The sequence below is a fragment of the Saimiri boliviensis genome, chromosome 1, assembly GCF_048565385.1.
Source record: "Saimiri boliviensis isolate mSaiBol1 chromosome 1, mSaiBol1.pri, whole genome shotgun sequence".
Lineage (NCBI taxonomy): Eukaryota > Metazoa > Chordata > Mammalia > Primates > Cebidae > Saimiri > Saimiri boliviensis.
The window spans coordinates 155,207,288-155,213,612 of NC_133449.1; the positions used below are offsets into that span (position 1 = coordinate 155,207,288).

At 44.5% G+C, this 6,325-nt stretch overlaps 1 protein-coding gene across 1 annotated transcript in view; it reads right to left on the bottom strand.

The window, feature by feature from the left end:
• The window catches only part of LARP1 (La ribonucleoprotein 1, translational regulator), a 147,640-nt gene that overhangs the window by 73,741 nt on the left and 67,574 nt on the right, over positions 1-6,325 (bottom strand). The gene's annotated exons all lie outside the window — the stretch shown is intronic.

The following is a 6,325-nucleotide window of genomic DNA, read 5'->3' on the forward strand; positions in this document are numbered from 1 at the left end:
TTATTATGAATGAAAATTTAACATGCTTGGATATGTACTAGTTTTATTCCTCTTTGAGTTTGGTTTTCCAAAGAGCCTTGTATTTCTGGAAGACCTTACACGAATCACTTATTTTTCTGCTATAGGGCCCCTTGGGTGTGAAACCTCTTACACTGACACAGAGTGAGTGAGGTTAGCAAAAGGAGGGTCCTTGGCCAAAAAACTGCCAGCTGGGGAGTGTTTTTCAAGACTCTGAAGACTCTTGAGCCTTCTGGCACATGTCACATAATTATTTCAGTTCTTGGGAAGAGGCTCAGCCAAGATCTCCTCTTGTGAAGTAGATGTAAATAGTAATAGCTGACTTATAAGGAGGAGGTGGGGTGGGGACTGACTGTTTCCATACTACCTCATTTAAACCCCAGGGCAATCGTTTTCCAAGACTATCCCCACTTTACAGATGAGAAAGGAGGCTCAGAAGAAGGGGGGTAGTCAGGGTGAGGTATGGCTTGCAATGAAGAAGGTCTGATAAGAGAATTAACTTTTAACACACTCACCCTTATGAGTTGGAAACAAGCACCATCCCAGCCTCTTCTCATCAGTTCTACCTATGCAGCCTCTTCTCCCATCCCCACTATGCTCCCTGGAGTTCTGTACTTCCCACGTTGTCCCATTATGGACTTCCTCACTAACTGTACTCCCACTGTGAGCCAGTCTACCACACTTGACTGGGTCAGCTCTCTGGCTCTATGATGGACTCAGGCCCTGTCTCTGCTTTGAATCTCCACATTCACAACCAGCACAACCTGACCCTAACTAACCTTCCCATCCCACTGCCTTCCAGCACAGAGTTTCTTTCACCTTTCACCTGTTTCTTTCACCCTGTTTCATCCATACAACTATGTATTGATCATTTACTATGCACCAGATACTGCTAGGCCCTGCACATAGAAAAGCGAGCAAGACAGACATGTTCCCTGCTTTCCAGAAGTTTCCCATCTATTCCCCTGTGGGCCTCAAGTTTTCCTCCCTCCATTCAAATAACATAGCTATTAATAGTGAGGTCATGACTGTGAATCCTGGCTCAACAACCTTGTGACTTTGGGCAAATATTTAACCTCTCTTTAAGCCTCAGCTTCCCCATCTGTAAATTGGAGATGATAAGTCTACTTATCTCATAGAGCTTCAGTGAGTCTTAAGTGAGATAATGTGTATAATTTAATAATACAATGACATTTATAGCATAGTATATGCTAAGTAAATATTCCCTTTCATTACTTTTATTATTGCCAATAACCCTTTCCATTTCCACTTGTCCTGAATTCTGCTTGTCCTTCAAGATTCAGCACCAAATGTCAACTTCTTCACAAAATCTTAATCTTCATAAAGTAGATTTCTCTGAACTCTTATCTCCTAGTGGCAGTTTTCCTAAAACATATATTTTTCATTTTATCTACTCAGTTATGGTTATCTAAGAGAACACCCTATTCATAAGTAACGATAAGGCAGGGATTATACCTTATTCATCTTAGTGTTCTTTGTAGTACTTATCAATGGTGACTTAAACAGAACAGGCCCTCAGTCTTTTCTGAACAAAGGAATGAATGAATGAATACAGGATCACTCCTGATTGCATCAATGTTTTGGTAACCAGAGCAACACAGTCAAGGGCCAAGTGCTAAATTATATTTATATATAATTTTGTAAGTGATAAAATATTATATAAAAATAAAATAGGCGGCCGGGCGCGGTGGCTCAAGCCTGTAATCCCAGCACTTTGGGAGGCCGAGGCAGGTGGATCACGAGGTCAAGAGATTGAGACCATCCTGGTCAACATGGTGAAACCCTGTCTCTACTAAAAATGCAAAACATTATCTGGGCATGGTAGCGCGTGCCTGTAATCCCAGTTACTCAGGAGGCTGAGGCAGGAGAATTGCCTGAACCCAGGAGGTGGAGGTTGCGGTGAGCCAAGATCGCGCCATTGCACTCCAGCCTGGGTAACAAGAGTAAAACTCCGTCTCAAATATATATATATATATATATAAATAAAATAAAATAGGCTAGCTTTAGCAAACTGGAAAATTTTTTAGGCTGAGCATGGTGGCTCACAACTATGATCACAGCACTTTGAGAGGCAAAGGAAGGAGAATCCCTTGAGGCCAGGAGTTCAAGTCAGGCTTAGAAAATATAATAAGACCCCATCTTTAAGAAAAATTGTAAAGAAATTAGCTCGATGTTGTGGCACCTAGCTGTAATCTGAAACTGAGACAGAAGGATGTCTTGAACCCAGGAGTTTGAGGCTGCAGTGAGGTACTGATTATGCCACTGCATAACAACGTAGGTGACAGAAGGAGACCCGGTGTCTTTTTTTTTTGAGACGGAATCTTGCTCTGTTGCCCAGGCTGGAGTGCAGTGGTGCAATCTCAGCTCACTGCAGTCTCTGCATCCCGGGTTCCAGTGATTCTCCTGCCTTAGCCTCCTGAGTAGCTGGGATTATGGGCACTCACCACCATGCCCAGCTAAATTTTTTTGTATCTTTAGTAGAGATGGGGTTTCGCCATCTAGGCCAGGCTGGTCTCTACTCCTGACCTCAGGTGATCTGCCCACCTTGGCATCCCAAAGTGCTAGGATTACAGGCATGAGCCACTGCACCCAGCTGAGATCCTGTGTCTTAAAAAATAATTTATCTCACAAAGCAAAATACACATATAACTTCACAACCCACAGGCAATCATGTTTGTATATTTTCCTCTCGTCTATTTTCTGTGGATATTTTACATAATTGAGATCATATTGCACACAAAGCAGTTTTATTTATTGCTCTTTTCCTCCTGAACTCTTATTACAAGTGGTGTTCCCACGTCATTGTACATTTTCTCCATGCAGTCAGTTGTACCATCTAGGAGCACCTATGGTATGCCTTACATTACAGTGACCCCTTCTAGAAAAAAAGGTTTATTATTTTTATTTTATTTTTTTGAGACAGAGTCTCGCTCTGTCACCCAGGCTGGAGTGCAGTGGTGCAATCTCGGCTCACTGCAACCACCATCTCCCAGGCTCAAGCGATTCTCCTACTTTAGTCTCCCCGCAGTAGCTGGGATTACAGGCACATGTCACCACCCTCGGCTAGTATTTTGTATTTTTAGTTGAGACGGTGTTTCACCATGTTGGCAAAGCTAGTCTCAAACTCCTGACCTCAGGTGATCCACCCACCTCAGCCTCTCAAAGTGCTGGGATTGCCGGGTGCGGTGGCTCAAGCCTGTAATCCCAGCACTTTGGGAGGCCGAGGTGGGTGGATCACAAGGTCAAGAGATCAAGACCATCCTGGTCAACATGGTGAAACCCCGTTTCTACTAAAAATACAAAAAATTAGCTGGGCATGGTGGCACGTGCCTGTAATCCCAGCTACTCAGGAGGCTGAGGCAGGAGAATTGCCCGAACCCAGGAGGCAGAGGTTGCAGTGAGCTGAGATCGCGCCATTGCACTCCAGCCTGGGTAACAAGAGTGAAACTCCATCTCAAAAGAAAAAAAAAAAAAAAAAAGTGCTGGGATTATAGGCGTGAGCCACTGTGCCCAGTAATTTTTTTTTTTTTTTTTTTTTGAGACAGAGTCTTACTCTGTCACCCAGGCTAGAGTGCAATAGCACGATTGCAGCTCACTGCAACCTCCACCTCCCGGGTTCAAATGATTCTTTTGCCTCAGCCTCCCAAGTAGCTGAGATTATAGGTGCCCACAACCTCACCTGGCTAATTTTGTTTTATTTTTGAAACAGAGCTTCGCTCTTGTTGCCTAGGCTGGAGTGCAATGGCACGATCTCAGCTCACTGCAACCTCTGCCTCCTGCGTTCAAGAGATTCTCCTGTCTCAGCCTCCCAAATAGATGGGATTATAGGCATGTACCACCAGGCCTGGCTAATTTTGTATTTTTAATAGATATGGGGTTCACCATGTTGGCCAGGTGGGTCTGGAACTCTTGACCTCAAGTGATCCACCTGCCATGGTCTCCCAAAGTGCTGAGATTACAGGCTTGAGCCAACGCACCTGGCCCATTTTTTTATTTCAATTTTTTTTTTTTGAGACAGAGTCTGAGGCACCATCTTGGCTCACTGCAACCTCCAACTCCCTGGTTCAAGCAGTTCTCCTGCCTGAGCCTCCCGAGTAGCTGGGATAACAGGCACACACCATCATGCCCAGCTAATTTTTGTATTTTTAGTAGAGACAGAGTTTCACCATGTTGGCCAGGATGGTCTCGATCTCCTGACCTTGTGATCCACCTGCTTCAGCCTCCCAAAGTGCTGGAATTACAGGCATGGCCACCACATCTATTCTTATTTTAATTTTTTAGTAGTGATACTCTCACTATTTTGCCCAGACTGATATTGAACTCCTGACCTTGAGTGATCCTCATGCCTTGGCTTCCCAAAGTGCTGGTATTACAGGCATGAGCCACCGTGCCCAGCCAGTGACCCACCTTCTATTTGCATCTGTATTTTCCAAAGGGCTTTCATGGAGACAGGACAGACATGATTGTCCTTGGTTGGCAGCTGAAGAACTGAGGCCTATAGAAGTTAAAAGACTTGCTCCAGGGTCCCTTGGCAGAGGAATCAAGATCAGAATCCAGGTCTCACCCCTGCCATTGCAGATCGTGACACCACATCAGAAGAGACACAGATAGTACAGACATGCAAAAACCACACAGTTGGTTAACCATGTTTAAACATTCCATGGTCAAGAAACATCCAAGTTCATGGAGAGAAGTGGAAATCAGAAGCCAAAATGAGGGCATAAGGCAATTTCTTGGCAACATGACCATAACTAGTCACAGGGTGAGACTGGCCAAAAGAACCGTCACTCAGTCAAACATGGGAGCCAAGCTCCAAGACAGAAGGGCCCAGCCCTAGAGATTAGTGTGGAAACAATAAAGGACAAGACATGGTCCCGGCACCTGGGAACAAAACTCCCTACACCGGCACACTGCTCTCTTCACAGATCATTTGCCTGTCCTTCACATCTGGCACGAAAAAAAGGGAAAGGGTTTGAGGTCAAGTTGGGTTTAGGCCCAGCTTTGCCCGCTTCCTAGCTGTGTAACCTCAGGCCAGTTGCTTTCTTTCTCTGAGTTTCAGTGTCTCCATCTGTAAAATGGCAGAAAGGGAATTGCTGGATAAAATTCATTATGCCTTTGAAAGGATTAAATGAACCAATATTTGAGAAAGTGTTCAATAGTCCCAGCTCTGTAACCTTGGGCAAATTCCTTTGTATCTCTCTGCCTCAGTTTTTGGTGTGCAAAATGAAGATGATAATAGCACCTACCCCTAAGGATTATTGTAGGGATTGAATTAATATACCCAAAGTACGTAAACAGTGCTTGACATATAGTGAGTACTGAATAATGTTTGCTATTATCATAAAGGGGTAGTGGTCACTGGTATAGAGTCAGGAGAATAATTCTTCAAATCCCACAAAGAAGGTGGAACAAGTGTCACCCCATTTTAAAGATGAGGACACTGAAGCTCAGAAAGATGAGGTGTTGTTGTTGTTTTTTTTTTTTTTTTGAGACAGAGTTTCGCTCTTGTTACCCAGGCTGGAGTGCAATGGCAAGATCTCGGCGCCTCCTGAGTTCAAGCAATTCTCCTGCCTCAGCCCTCCGAGTAGCTGAGACTACAGGCACGCACCACCATGCCCAGCTAATTTTTGTATTTTTAGTAGAGATGGGGTTTCACCAGGTTGACCAGGATGGTCTCGATCTCTTGACCTCGTGATCCACCCGCCTCGGCCTCCCAAAGTGCTGGGATTACAGGCTTGAGCCACCGCGCCCGGCCAAGATGAGGTGTTTTATCTGATGTCATACTGCTAGTTGGTGGAAACTCCAGGGCTTCTAAAGATTGCAAATCCAATGCTCTTCCCCCTGCAGATAATATTCCAGCTATTGCAAGCTGTCAGTCCTCTGGCCAATTTCAGCCCACAGGCATATTTTGTTTGGTCCACACAGTATTTTTTAAGTTGAATTTAAATGTGATTAGATGGGCCCAGCAAACACTAGTGAGCCTCAGGTGCCATCCCTCCTCTGGTGTTACTCCCAGCACACTACTCTTTTTTTTTTTTTTTTCACTGGAAACAAAGTATTAATTTTATTTTATTTTATTTCATTTTTTTTCCTTTTTTTTTAAATTGCATTTTAGGTTTTGGGGTACATGTGATGAACATGCAAGATTGTTGCATAGGTACACACATGGCAGTGTGCTTTGCTTCCTTCCGTCCCCTCACCTGTATCTGTCATTTCTCCCCATGCTATCTCTTCCCACCTCCCCACCCCCCCGCCCCTCCCCCATTTCCCCCCAACGGATCCCAGT